We start from the raw sequence: 13,767 nt of genomic DNA, 5'->3' as shown, positions 1-13,767 counted from the left end.
ATGAACAGTATTAAAAAAAAAAATTTCCTGTTTTTTTTAGAAAAACCGATTAAAGTTTTTTGCGGTTGTTTTGTTTATGCCATTCAGAAAAGCATCCAAAATTTTTTTTTCTTCTTGTTGTTACTGTTCACGTGTTACTGTTCACATGGACATATTTAATAAAAATTTTTTTTTTCTTGTTTCGGTTTTTAAAGATAAAACCGTGTATAAAATGAGAAACATGTTTGTTTTGATTTTGGCCAATTAGTTATTGTGAAACGGTTCACAATTAAAAGATACCGAATTATTTTAAAGCAGTTTAAAATTTTGACGGATTGAATTCATATTACAAGTTTAATATGGATTAAGAATGAAATTAATGTGATTAATTGAGGAATTGTCACTTAATTTGATTTAAATAGGTGGTTTGGATAAATTAATCAACATAATTAAGGAATTGTGTCATGTATGTTTAATTTATTTTTAGTTGATGCATTTTAATTTTGTTGAATGAATCGAATGAATGAATTTTATTTACGTATTTATTTTTGCAATCGGTTGTAAATTGTAATACTTAGTGTGGCCTTAGTCAAATTATGTTTTCGTAATGAAGGAAACATGATTTTTATGTAATTATGAGATCTCGAATCTCCTTTATTTTAGTTTTGGGTTTTGAAATTAGAATGTAATAAATAGGTCAATTATGTAATTTTATTTATTGTAATTTCAAAGAAGACTAAAGATGAAGATTCAAGCTCACTCCCGCTACATGGATCAAGATGGAACATCAAGACAAGCTTCTCGGGTCCAAGGATGGATTCCAAACTTGTATTTATTGTTCATTTTGATAGGATAGGCCACACTAGGACTTTTACTGTTTTTTTACGTTTTTCATTATTATTGCGTTTCATTCACTTGTTAGTAATTGCATCATTTTCCGCCTAAAACCAAACCACCTACTACTAAAATGCATGAAAATTGACTCATATAGGTTGTATGTTAGTTTTCATGGACATGCAGATGTCACAGTCTTTAAGCCATCACCTTAGTTTAATCATTCTCGCATGCTAGATTATAGTTCACTTAAAATGAATTTAAATAAAGTTGATGGGATCTTCCTCTAAAACGGAAATTGAGATTAGTCTTTATAAGGGCAAACATCTATGAATCCCTACTTCGTCGGTAGGCCTAATATGACCCCTTCTACGTTGGGTAAGTAGTTGTGTTGACTTATTTTACCTCAACATCATAGTCCGAAGAGTTTCTCTTGATTATGATGGACTAAAGATAGTATTTACAGAAATTTATCGACCAAGAATTCTAACGGTAGAATTAGCTAAAAGGTTAGCTTATCAATTTACAGAGAATTGAGTCTTGGGGTCATTTATATAATTCTTGAGGGAGGTCAATTGTATAAATGTTTTGAGTCTTCGCGTTATGACATTAGTTCATTAGACTTAAAATTAAAACGATGCACATGCTTATTATTTTATTCTTCTTTCGCAGTGTAGAACACGTTTATTATCAATAACACTGTTACAACAAATGGCTGGAAATAACGCAATCCCAATGCCTAGTGTCACACTAGATCGTTCATCCTGGCTAAAAGTGTTCATTGACCAAATGAATCAGTCCACGCGACTGAAGAATGATGGGTCCAACTTTGCGGACTGGGAGGCGGCACTACGGAATGCTGCCATTGCTGATGGTAAGATCAGGTATTTAACTGAGCCAATACCGGTCAACCCAGGCCCAAATGCAAGAGCCAACGAGTCACTCGCTTATAGTGATTTCGTTATGGAAGCGGGTGCGATAAAGAACGTACTCATCTTTGCAATGGAAACCAATTTACAGAGACGCTTCATTGCCTAAGGTGCAAACAAGATTTTCACCACGCTCACTAACGAGTTCTCAAAGGCACCGAGAATCGTTACATATGAGCATACCTGTCGCTTCTTTGATGCGAAACTCCAGAAGGGCCAATCGGTTAGCCCACACATTCTTCACATGATTGAGAATGTCGAGAAGGTGGAGGCACTGAATTGTAAAATCAGTGAGAGCATTGTCATTGACCGAATGCTTCATTCTCTTCACGATGGTTTTGCCCTTTTCACGGCAAACTACTATATGAATGACTTGAAAAGGAGTCCTCATGAGCTACACTCCCTTCTCGTACAGACCGAGAAGGATATGAAATTGAGTGGGAGCGTGAAGCAGGATGTTCTCACGATTTACAACAAAGGTAAAGGTAAGGGTAAGGCTCATGGCGACCTAGCTGTAGGTAAGCCAAAGTTTAAGAAGCTAGGAAACGGTAAGAGTGCGCCTGGTGAGACTAGTGGCTCACAGGGCAAGACAAAGACCAAGGGCGGTGACATAGAGTGCCACCATTGTCACAAGACTGGACATTAGAGGAGGAACTGTCCCGTCTACCGTGAGGACATCAAGGCAGGCCGCGTCGTTCCTGTTGGTATGTCATCTTATATTCATATGATTGAGATTAACCATGCAAGTTTGAAAACTTGGGTACTTGATCTTGGTTGTGGTTCTCATCTCTGTGTAATCATTTGCGGGGCCTAAAGAACATCATACCTCTCGAAAAGGGTGATGTGGACTGCGAGTCGGAGAATGGAGCACAAGTTTTTTAGTCTCAAAGGGAACATACGTAATCCAACTCCCTAGTGGTTTTGAGTTATTTTTATAACTGTTACTTTGTACCCAGTTTATCTAAGAACAGTATTTCTATTTTCCGTAATTGGTAAAGACGGTTTTGCATTTTCAATAAAGGATAATAGCTGTATTTTCTCTTTCAATGAAATGATTTATGGCAAAGCAGTTTCCATGAATAGAATTTACATCTTAGACCAAACCATGGAAGTATTACACGTGAATAATGAGAAAATAAAGGTTGGTGACAAAGATCAAACCTATATATGGCATTGTCGAATGGGACACATAAAGGAGAAACGCGTGAAGAAACTTGTCGATAATGGGACTATTCCCGCATTCGATTTTTCTACATATGGCACGTGTGAATCATGTCTCATTGGCAAAATGACTCGAACTTCCTTCAAAGGTGTAGGAATGCGCGCTAGTGACCTATTAGGACTCATACATACGGACGTATGAGGACCTATGTCAATTACCTCTAGAGATGGCTATAGATATTTTATCACTTTCACGGACGATTTGAGTAGATACGGATATGTCTACTTAATGAAGCATAAAAGTGAGTCCTTTGAGAAATTCAAGGAATACCAGAACAGGGTACAAAACCAACTGGGTAGAAAGGTTAAAGCACTCCGTTCAGATCGGGGTGGCGAATATCTTTCAAATGAGTTTGATCAACACCTTAAAGACTGTGGAATCGTTCTACAGTTAACTCCACCTGGAACACCTCAATTTAATGGTGTGTCCGAATGGAGAAATCGAACCTTACTCGATATGGTTCGATCCATGATGAGTCACACATTAGTGCCTGATTCATTATGGGGTTATGCTCTTTTGTCAGCTGCTCTTATACTTAACCGAAGTCCGACTAAAGCTGTCGACAAGACTCCATATAAAATGTGGAAGGGAACGGTCCCTAACTTGTCCTTTTTTCGGGTTTGGGGCTGCGAGGCTTATGTCAAGAGGAGACACGAGGATAAGCTCGGCCCGCGATCGGTCAAGACATACTTTATAGGTTATCCAAAAGGAACATTTGGTCATTACTTCTATTCTCCTACCGAACATCGAGTTTTTGTTGCGGCTAGTGCGACGTTCTTAGAGAAAGAATTTCTCGAGAACAAGACTAGTAATAGGACCTTCGAGTTGTCGGAGATTCCAGAACCAACAACCGAGAACGGATGGAGGAAGATGTTCCTTCAACTGATGATACGGTTAATATTCCTGAGGAACCTAGGAGGTCGGGTAGAGACTCTCATCCTCCGGACAGATACATTGGTATGGTCGAGGAGAATGATGTTTTACTTCTAGAAAGTAATGAACCAGCAACCTATAAAGGTGAAATGGCCTGTTCAGACTCAAAGCTATGGCTCGAAGCCATGCAATCCGAGATGGACTCCATCTATGAGAATAACGTATGGGATCTAGTTGATTTACCTAATAAGGTAAAACCTCTACAGTGCAAATGGCTTTACAAAATAAAGCGTTTTGTAGACGCGCAACCAGATATCTATAAGGCACGACTTGTGGCGAAAGGTTTCACTCAAGTGCAAGGATTGCATTATGATGAGATTTTTGCACCTGTAGTCATGTTACGTTCCATTCGGATAATCTTAGCGATTGCCGCATTTCATGATTATGAGATTTGGCAAATGGATGTGAAAACCGCCTTCTTAAACGGTTATTTGGAGGAAGAGTTGTACATGGTGCAACCCGAATGTTTCATAGATCCTAAACATCCTAAGAAAGTATGCAAGCTTAAGCGTTCCATTTATGGACTTAAGCAAGCTTCTCGGAGTTGGAATCATCGTTTCGATCAAGTGATAAAAGAGCATGGTTTCACTCGATCGGTCGAAGAACCATGCTTATATATCAAGTCGAGTGGGAGCAAGATTGTATTCTTGATATTGTATGTCGATGACATACTCTTGATTGGGAATGACATTCCTCTCCTATCTTCGGTTAAAGAATGGTTGAAGAACCATTTCCAGATGAAAGATCTGGGTGAGGCACAACGCATTTTGGGAATCCATATCTACAGAGATAGATCACGACGGACGTTATCACTTAGTCAGGAGTATTATTTGGATAAGGTTCTTGAGAGGTTCAGCATGACCAACTCCAAGAACGGGAACCTTCCTATGACGGCGGGATGCGTTGAGCAAGTCTCGATCACCCACGACGCCTTTGAAGGGATAGAGCGCATGAGTCGTGTTCCTTATGCATCTGCAATAGGATCGATCATGTATGCCATGATATGCACACGTCCAGACGTGGCATATGCATTGAGTATGACGAGTCGGTACCAAAAGACTCCAGGTGAAACACACTGGATATCGATCAAAAATATCCTCAAGTACCCAGGAGGACTAAGGATTGGGTATTGACTTATGGAGGCGATACTAAGCTATGCGCAACCGATTCTGTGAGATGCTAGCTTCCAAATGGATCGAGATGATTCAAAATCTCAGTCCGGGTTCGTCTTCACTCTTAATGGTGTGCGGTCAGCTGGAAGAGTTCCAAGCAGTGTTGTAGCAAATTCTACTCATCGAATCCGAGTACTATTCCGCTTTGGAGGCAGCAATGGAAGCGATATGGATGCGTCAATTCTTACAAGGGCTTTCGGTAGTTCCTAGTTCGAATGACCCGATCACCATCTATTGTGACAATAGAGGTGCCATCTTCCAGGCTAAGGAGCTAAAGTCTAGCAACAAATCTAGAAATGTACTTCGGAAGGCTCACTTGATCCATGATTACGTGGAGCAAGAAGAGATAGTGACTGACAAGATTGCGACGGATGATAACATCGCGGATCCTCTCACCAAACCGTTGAATTATGATAAGCATGTAGGGCATGTAAATTCCATGGGAATTAAACATGTTCCCGAGTTGTAGTACTTGATTATTGATTTGATACATTATCTTTTTCATATACTATTTATAACTTCATCGTTTTATATATATAATATTTTGTTTTTCATGTGGAATGTACTGACAACATTGAACGCCACAAAGTGAACTGAATTACATTATATTTGTTTGGTCCGTAATCGCCAATGTGAGCTGATAACTCCGGCTATTATATTGTGCAGTCGATTGATGGTGGGTTCAACGAGCCATAAGTCAAACGGTTGACTGATCGATCACAGATGCGAGATTATCACGATACCTCGTAGGACAACTTTTTGTGACAACGTAATGGAGTCCTAAATGTTTAATAACATTCGGTGCCAGGTCGTGGATAGGACATCCATTGTGTTCCTAGAGTCGATTCTTTTGACTATCAACTGTCTCTTGAGATTAAGGCAGTTTTTGAGTGACTTTGGTTTCTTTCTCACGGTCTACCGTAGCTGGGGCTAAGTAGATTTTTTCTGGGTCATTTCATACTGTGCTTACATCTGCATAATTTGAGTTGAAGAAAATATCCAACCTTTATCAGGTATAGTTATTTCTCAGGGCCACTTGAGGAGTTGTAACTGAAATGCATGGCCATGCTCGAATGTTGATTCGTTTATCAGTTAAGTTACTCTCTAGTCGAGGAAACCACTCTTGATATTGATCGCTTGTAAAATACGACCTTTGTGAATTCGGATTTGCAAATTGTTTTACATTGAGTGGGAGAAATTTTATAGGATATGAGAATCGGTTATCGCACATACACTTGTGAGGACAAGTGGGAGTTTGTTGGAGCTTGTGTCCTCCACAAATTAGTGTGATAACATTTATAAATCTCTTACAGGTTCACAAGGGTATACTTCGTATATTTAATCAGTTGATTAACGTTTACCTAATAACGGTTGGCTTGCTAGAAAGTTTGACGTTATTATCATACAGATGGCGGTGATCAACTGGTCCCTAAAGGTCACACCTATAGGATGTGTTTGAGAAATGTGGTTATAGAAATATAATCACTTTGATGCCCAAAATGACTAAAAAGTTAGTCAATGTGTTGATGAGATAATTATTTAATAAAATTAAATAATATTAAGTTGAGACGAATTAACTATCAATTCGTAAATTAAATATAATAAGTTATATTTAATTAAATATATATATAATGTTAGCTTGGACGAATTAATCTGTTAATTCGTAATTAAATATAATCAGTTGTATTTAATATCAACAAGCTGAATGTGTCATAGTGGTAATAGTGAGGGTACACATACCAAGAGGTCATGGGTTCGATCCTCACTAGATGACAATTCAACACATATTATATATTTTTGGAAAGACCAAAAATAAAGAGGAATCGATCCTCACTAGATGACAATTCAACACATATTATATATTTTTGGAAAGACCCAAAATAAAGAGGAAATACTCCTTGTCACGGTTGGATGGCCGAAATTAGGAAAGGTTTTTCTTTCCTATTTGACTCCAAATTTCGGTCTGTATAAAAAGAAAGGGAGAGAATTATTTCTACCCTAATGCTTTTTCTTGACCTTGCCTCCTCTCTCTCATCACAAAACACAAAAAAACATCTAAATTTTACAGAAAATTTTATATCAATTTCTAGCATAATCAAAGGGCATATATCAGATCGTCTTGGGTGCAACTAATAGGCGAATATCAATTTTGATATCTTTCTTAGGCCAATTTTGCTAGGACCAAAGGTTAATTCTAAATCCTTATACTTTGTTTATGTATTTTGTTTATGACCTTTAATCATCATTCTTAAATCGTTATAATCCTTCTAATTTAAGGGAAGTATACAGATTATTTCCCACACGTTTAGTATCAAAAATAATATTTATAACCTAAATACTACTAACAGAAGCTAGTGGCAGTCAGGGTCGAACCATAGAGAGGCGATGCAATTAATAGTTGTCTAATCATAATCTAAAGTAACAGTTGTGTGGGGGTTTGATTTGAAAAGTTCTATAACTAAAGGGCAATCAAATTAAAACTAAAGTAATAAATGAGCAGTAGATGAATCAGATGAAAACATATATTAAAAGGATGCTAAGATGGTCGGTTCACTGTAGTTTCGACGGCAGCAACTCTAAGTAAACTGTTTTAAACATGTTAGACGGGAAAATAAAAAGTCCTATCGGTCCAACTTAACAGGTTGCAACCTTTCGGCCTAAGCTACGGGTCCCTAATCTCACTAATACTAACTTTCGTTCTTGATTAATGAAATTCAAAATCAAAATTAACTTATCTCTCGATTTATCGGGTCGGATAATTCCTAAGCATTCAACTAGTCGCGTGCACTCGATTCGTCAAATATAGCAATTAAACTAATTAAGTCGAAGCTAATCTAACACGTGGCAGTCGATCGACCATGCAGAGTAGTCGATAGACCTACGGACCCAGTCGACCGACCAACGAAGTCAGTCGATCGACCAGAGCCCGATAACAGGTCGCCTATGTCGAAACCGTCTAACCTACAGATCCCCTACATCTCAGCACTAAGGATTTAGCTACTCATGATGGTGATAATAACAGCAATAAAATCAACAAATAAAGCAAATGAATTCATACTTAAATTAACTAAATAAACAACTAACATGAAATGATAATTTGGCTTTGGGAAATCTAAACTAGCAATTCTAACCACGGAAGAATTAAAGCAGCGAAATTGAACAAAGGAACAGAGAATACCGTAAAGAAGAATTGAAGAGAAAAGATCAAACCCAATGCAAAAGAAAACTTTATTGACGGAAAATTAATCTAAACTAATGAAATAATCAAAAGTTCAACTTCTCTGTGCATTGAACCCTAATTAATTTGATAGAATCAAAACCGATCTCCGTTCTGAAACATAGGGTTCACGTTATATAGGAATATAACGTGATTCTTATTCTTAAAACCTAATTACAATTGGGCTTCTAACTTCTTATCCTTTTAATTTGTGTCAGATTAAAATAGCAGTCGATCGACCACCAAGACCGGTCGATCGACTAAGATGCGCTGTACAGAAGCTTCTGACAATCGTGCTTTGGTCGATCGACCAGAGGCATCAGTCGATCGACTGCTCCTCTTTCCTGCAGACTTCTGTTCAGCATTCTGACAGTTTATAGACGATGTAGGTCAGTCTATAAACCACTGTAGCTGGTAATCCGCTTATAATTTCTCCCTAAATCTATTTCCAGGCCTTGAAATGCGCGCCAAGTTCATTTCTTGAGTAAGTACTTCATGTCAAATAATATGCCAAGTACTCGGGTAAGGATTCGGCTCAATTTCCGGTGGATTCTTCACATTTCTGCAATATTACACAAAAACACGAAAGTAGACGGAAATAGGGAAAATAGTAGCATAAACTACATAATTGAGCTTCGAAGTACGTGTAAAAGAGGGTGTAAAGCATCATATTTAGGACACGCATCAGTGAACTCACCGACGCTGAAGGAGAGAGAGTGGAACAAATTATTAGTACTCTCTGCGCCATAGAGGTAAAAGTACCTGAGTGTAAGCCTCTCCCTTCTCATCTTAAATATGCTTTCTTAGATGATACCGAGCAATATCCAGTCATTGTTAGTGCGAAACTTGATGATGATCAGCTGACTGCTTTCTTAGATGTACTTAAGAAAAATAGGAAAGCAATGGGTTATTCTGTGGATGATATCAAGGGGATTAGTCCCGATATTTGTATGCACATGATCGAGCTGGAGGAGGATCACAAGCCTTGCAGACAGGGTCAGCGTCGGCTGAACCAAAAGATGCAAGACGTTGTGATGGCTGAGGTAATGAAGCTGCTTGATGCAGGTAATATTTATTCTGTTGGTCATTCTATGTGGGTGAGTCCAGTCCAGGTGGTTCCTAAGAAAGGAGGGACTACTGTTGTCACGAATGACAAAAACGAGTTAATACCTACTAGAGTAGTAACTGGCTGGTGGATGTGTATCGACTACAGACAGCTGAACGCCGCCACAAAGAAAGATCACTTTCCCCTTCCTTTTATTGATCAGATGGTAGAAAGGTTAGCTTCCTACAAGTTTTTCTGTTATCTGGATGGATACTCGGGGTTCTTTTAGATCTCTATTCATTCGGATGATCAGGCTAGGACTACTTTTACTTGTCCTCAGGGCGTTTTTGCTTATCGCAGGATGCCCTTTGGTTTGTGTAATGCCCTTGCCACCATTCAAAGGTTCATGATGGGGATATTTTCACAGTACATTGAGTCTATTATGGAAGTTTTATGGACGATTTCAGTGTTTATGGAAGTGATTTTTCTAACTATCTGTCTAGCCTTGATAAAGTGTTGCAGTGCTGCATTGAGGTTAATCTTGTGCTTAACTTGGAGAAGTGCCATTTCATGGTCAACGAGGGAGTTGTCTTAGGGCACTTAGTTTCTGACAGGGGTATAGAAGTTGATAAAGCAAAAGTAAACGTGATTCAGCAATTACCTCCTCCTGTTAATCTTAAAGGAGTGAGGAGTTTCCTTGGTCATGCTGGCTTTTATCGCCGGTTCATCAAGGACTTGTTAAAAATTGCTAAACCGCTTACACAGCTGCTACTTAAGGACGCCCCTTTTGTATTTAATGATGAGTGTTTTTATGCTTTTAACAGGTTAAAGCAGGCCTTTGTATCTGTGCCGATCATACAGCTTCCCGACTGGGATTTACCGTTCGAGATTATGTGTGATGCTAGTGATTATGCGCTAGGAGCAGTGTTAGGGCAAAGGAAAGACAAAGCTTTAAATACAATCTGCTATGCGAGCCGAACTCTTGATGAGGCTCAAGTGAAGTACACCACTACTGAGAAAGAGCTGCTAGCTGTGGTTTATGCTTTTGAAAAATTTCGTTCTTATCTAATAGGATCAGAAGTTACTGTTTACTGACCATGCAGCGCTGAGACACCTTCTTGCTAAGAAGGAAGCTAAACCATGGCTATTGAGATGGATACTCCTTCTTCAGGAGTTCGATTTGCAGATAAAAGATAAGAAAGGTGCTGAGAACGTTGTAGCTGATCATCTATCAAGACTGTCACAGCAAGAGGGAGAAGATTCTTTACCTAATGATGATTCTTTGTTTGCTGTTTTGTCTTCTATTGTTAACCAACATCCTTGGTATGAAGATCTAGCTAATTACGTTGTCAGTGGCACGCTGACGCCTGACCTTTCTCATTAGCAGAGGAAGCATTTTCTGTATAACGCTAAGCAGTACTTCTGGGATGATCCTTATTTGTTTAAGGAGTGTGCAGATGGTCTCTACAGGCGGTGTATTCTGCAGTGGGAGACCAAATTGATCTTGGAAGGCTGTCACTCATCCTCTTATGGTGGTCACCATGGTCTATCGCGTACCGTTTCTAAGGTACTTCAGTCTGGTTTCTACTGGCCTACTTTGTTTGCTGATGCTAAAGCTTTTGTTTCAGTTTATGATGCCTGCCAATGATCAAGGAACATTTCAAAGAGACATGAGATGCCACAAAATCGTATCTTAGAGGTTGAGGTTTTCGATGTCTGGGGCATCGATTTCGAAGGACCATTCCCGTCTAGTAAAGGTAACAAGTATATCTTAGTAGCTGTTGATTATGTGTCTAAGTGGGTGGAGGCAATTGCTTCACCCCATTGTGATGCCAAGACAGTGATTAAGATGTTTAAAAAGATTACATTTCCCCGATTTGGTGTCCCTAGGGTAGTCATTAGTGATGGGGGAATGCACTTTAAGGAAAAGAAACTAACATCCATTTTGTCTAAGGTTGGTGTTCACCACCGGCGTGGTTTGGGATATCATCTCCAAACTAGTGGTCAAGTTGAGGTCTCTAATCGCAAGATTAAAGAGATCTTAGCTAAAGTAGTTTCTAAATCATGGAAGGACTGGAGTCTTAAACTAGAAGACACATTATGGGCTTATAGGATTGCCTTTAAGACATTGATTGGTGCATCGCCTTATCGGTTAGTTTATGGGAAGTCATGTCATTTACCTCTTGAGTTAGAATGTAAAGCTTGGTGGGAAATTTGTGAACTTAAATTTGATCCTAAGTTGTGTGGTCAGAATCGTCTATTGCAGCTAGATGAACTGGAGGAGTTTAGGGTCAACGCCTAAGATAGCTCACGCATCTACAAGGAGAAGATGAAAAGATGGCACGACAAAAGTATTTTACCTAGAGAATTTCATGTCGGGCAGAAGGTGTTGCTGTTTAACGCCCGACTGCGATTATTTCTTGGCAAGCTGAAGTCTAGGTGGAGTGGCCCTTATACAGTGACAACTGTCACTAAATTTGGGTCTGTTGAGCTAGAAGGTCCCGAGGGAAATAGGTTCAAGGTGAATGGGCAATATGTGAAGCATTACCACGAAGCAAATTATGCAGACAGTCGTGTTGAAGTCTTGTACTTCGACGAGCTTCATGAGCCAGTTAGTTGAAGCCAGAAAGGTCGTGCGGGACCTCTTAAACCTGCGCTTTCCGGGAGGCAACCCGTAGTGTTTTGTTGTACTTTAGTTAAACTTATTCCTTTCTTTTAGCTTTGTGTTGAACTTTGAACACCAAAATATGCGTCTCTCGCATTTCCTATATTTCTTATATACGTTTTGCAGGTGCCGTAGCTCGATCGAGTGGTTTTTCTACTCGATCGACTACTTTTGCTAAGAATTTCACTCGATCAAGCATCTGCTGATCTCGATCGAAATGCTGCAAATCCACTTCTCTCGATCGAGTATATCATCTTCTCGATCGAGCCATTCTGACACCTAATCTTCTCGATCGAACTATTCTGCTCTGTTCGATCGAGCAGTTACATGGCCCAGATGCTGTTTTTCGTCCTTTGATCTACTGTGTGGTACCCATGACTTCCCATGTTCATGGTCGGTTTGGGGAGGACCCTCCTTACTGATGCGTGTCTTTCATATGATGTTTTACATCCTATTTTCCACGCATTTAGAGCTCATTTGTGTAGTTTAAGCTACCATTTCCCCTATTTCTGTCTACTTTCGTGTTTTTGTACATTATTGCAGAAATGTGAAGAATTCAACGGAAATTGAGCTAAATCCGTCCCCGAGTGTCTTGCATTGCATTTGACGTGAAGCATTCACTTAAGGAACGAGCTTGGTACGCAATTCAAGGCCCAAAAGACAAATACACGGGAAATTGGAAGTCAAGTGTCAGCTACTTCAGTCGATCGACCGGGTACGTCAGTCGATCGACCAACTTGCGGGTTCCAGAAGCTACTGTACACTGCTACTCAGTCGATCGACCGTCACTCTTAGTCGATCGACCAAGCCGCTATCCCAGACGAGAATTAAAAGATCGAGGAAACGCAAGCCCATTGTTTTTAGGTTTTGATAATAAGTGTTACGTATATTTTCTATATAACGTAACCTAGAACATTAGATTATTCATTCAGTTTTTACTAGTTCTTTAGTTTGTTTTCAACATTCAATAATTAGGGTTTTTTAATACTATTTCGTACAATTACTCTCGCATTCGGTTTCTGGATCTCTCGCTGCAATTCCAATCTGTATTCTTCTGCTAATAATTCAGTTTGCCTTATTATCGTTTTGTAGGATAGAATTGCTAGTTAGTTTCCCAAAACCGATTCATCGTTTTATGTTAATTGTTTGTTCTATTATTTCAAGCTTGAATTCTTCTGTCTATTTTATTGGTTTTATTGTTGTTATCACCCTTAGTATGAGTAGCTTAATAGTTTGTGCTAGGATGTAGGGGAATTATAGTGTAGGCGGCAATAGAATGAATACGGCCTGAATCGCGTGTCAGTCGATCGACTGCCATACCTGGTCGATCGACTGACCACGTGAGGTTTACCCTCGTTTTAATTGATTTAAATGTTGTGTTTGACGAATCGAATGCATGCGACTAGTTGAATGCTTAATATTTGACTGACCCACGAGATCGAAAGATAGGGATAGTTGTTAGATCACCAATTAAAATGACTAAATTATGCTGAGATCGAAAGATAGGTAAAGTTTAGACCGTTAGTCACTTTTCAGGACGAAAGTTAGTATTAGTGATATTAGGGACTTATAGCGAGATCGAAAGATGCTATTTGTTAAGAGTGGACCAAGAGGACCTCTTTATTTCCCGCCTCATGTGTTTGATTTAGATCTGTTTAGTATGCTGCCGCCGAAACTATAACGAACCGACCATCCTAGTACCCCTTCTTTTATCTGTTTTAACTGTTTATTTAGTTTATTGTCTTTATTTGCTATTAGCATAGAATAAGTC

The sequence above is a fragment of the Silene latifolia genome, chromosome Y (assembly GCF_048544455.1).
Source record: "Silene latifolia isolate original U9 population chromosome Y, ASM4854445v1, whole genome shotgun sequence".
Classification (NCBI taxonomy): domain Eukaryota; kingdom Viridiplantae; phylum Streptophyta; class Magnoliopsida; order Caryophyllales; family Caryophyllaceae; genus Silene; species Silene latifolia.
This window is presented reverse-complemented; position numbering follows the sequence as displayed.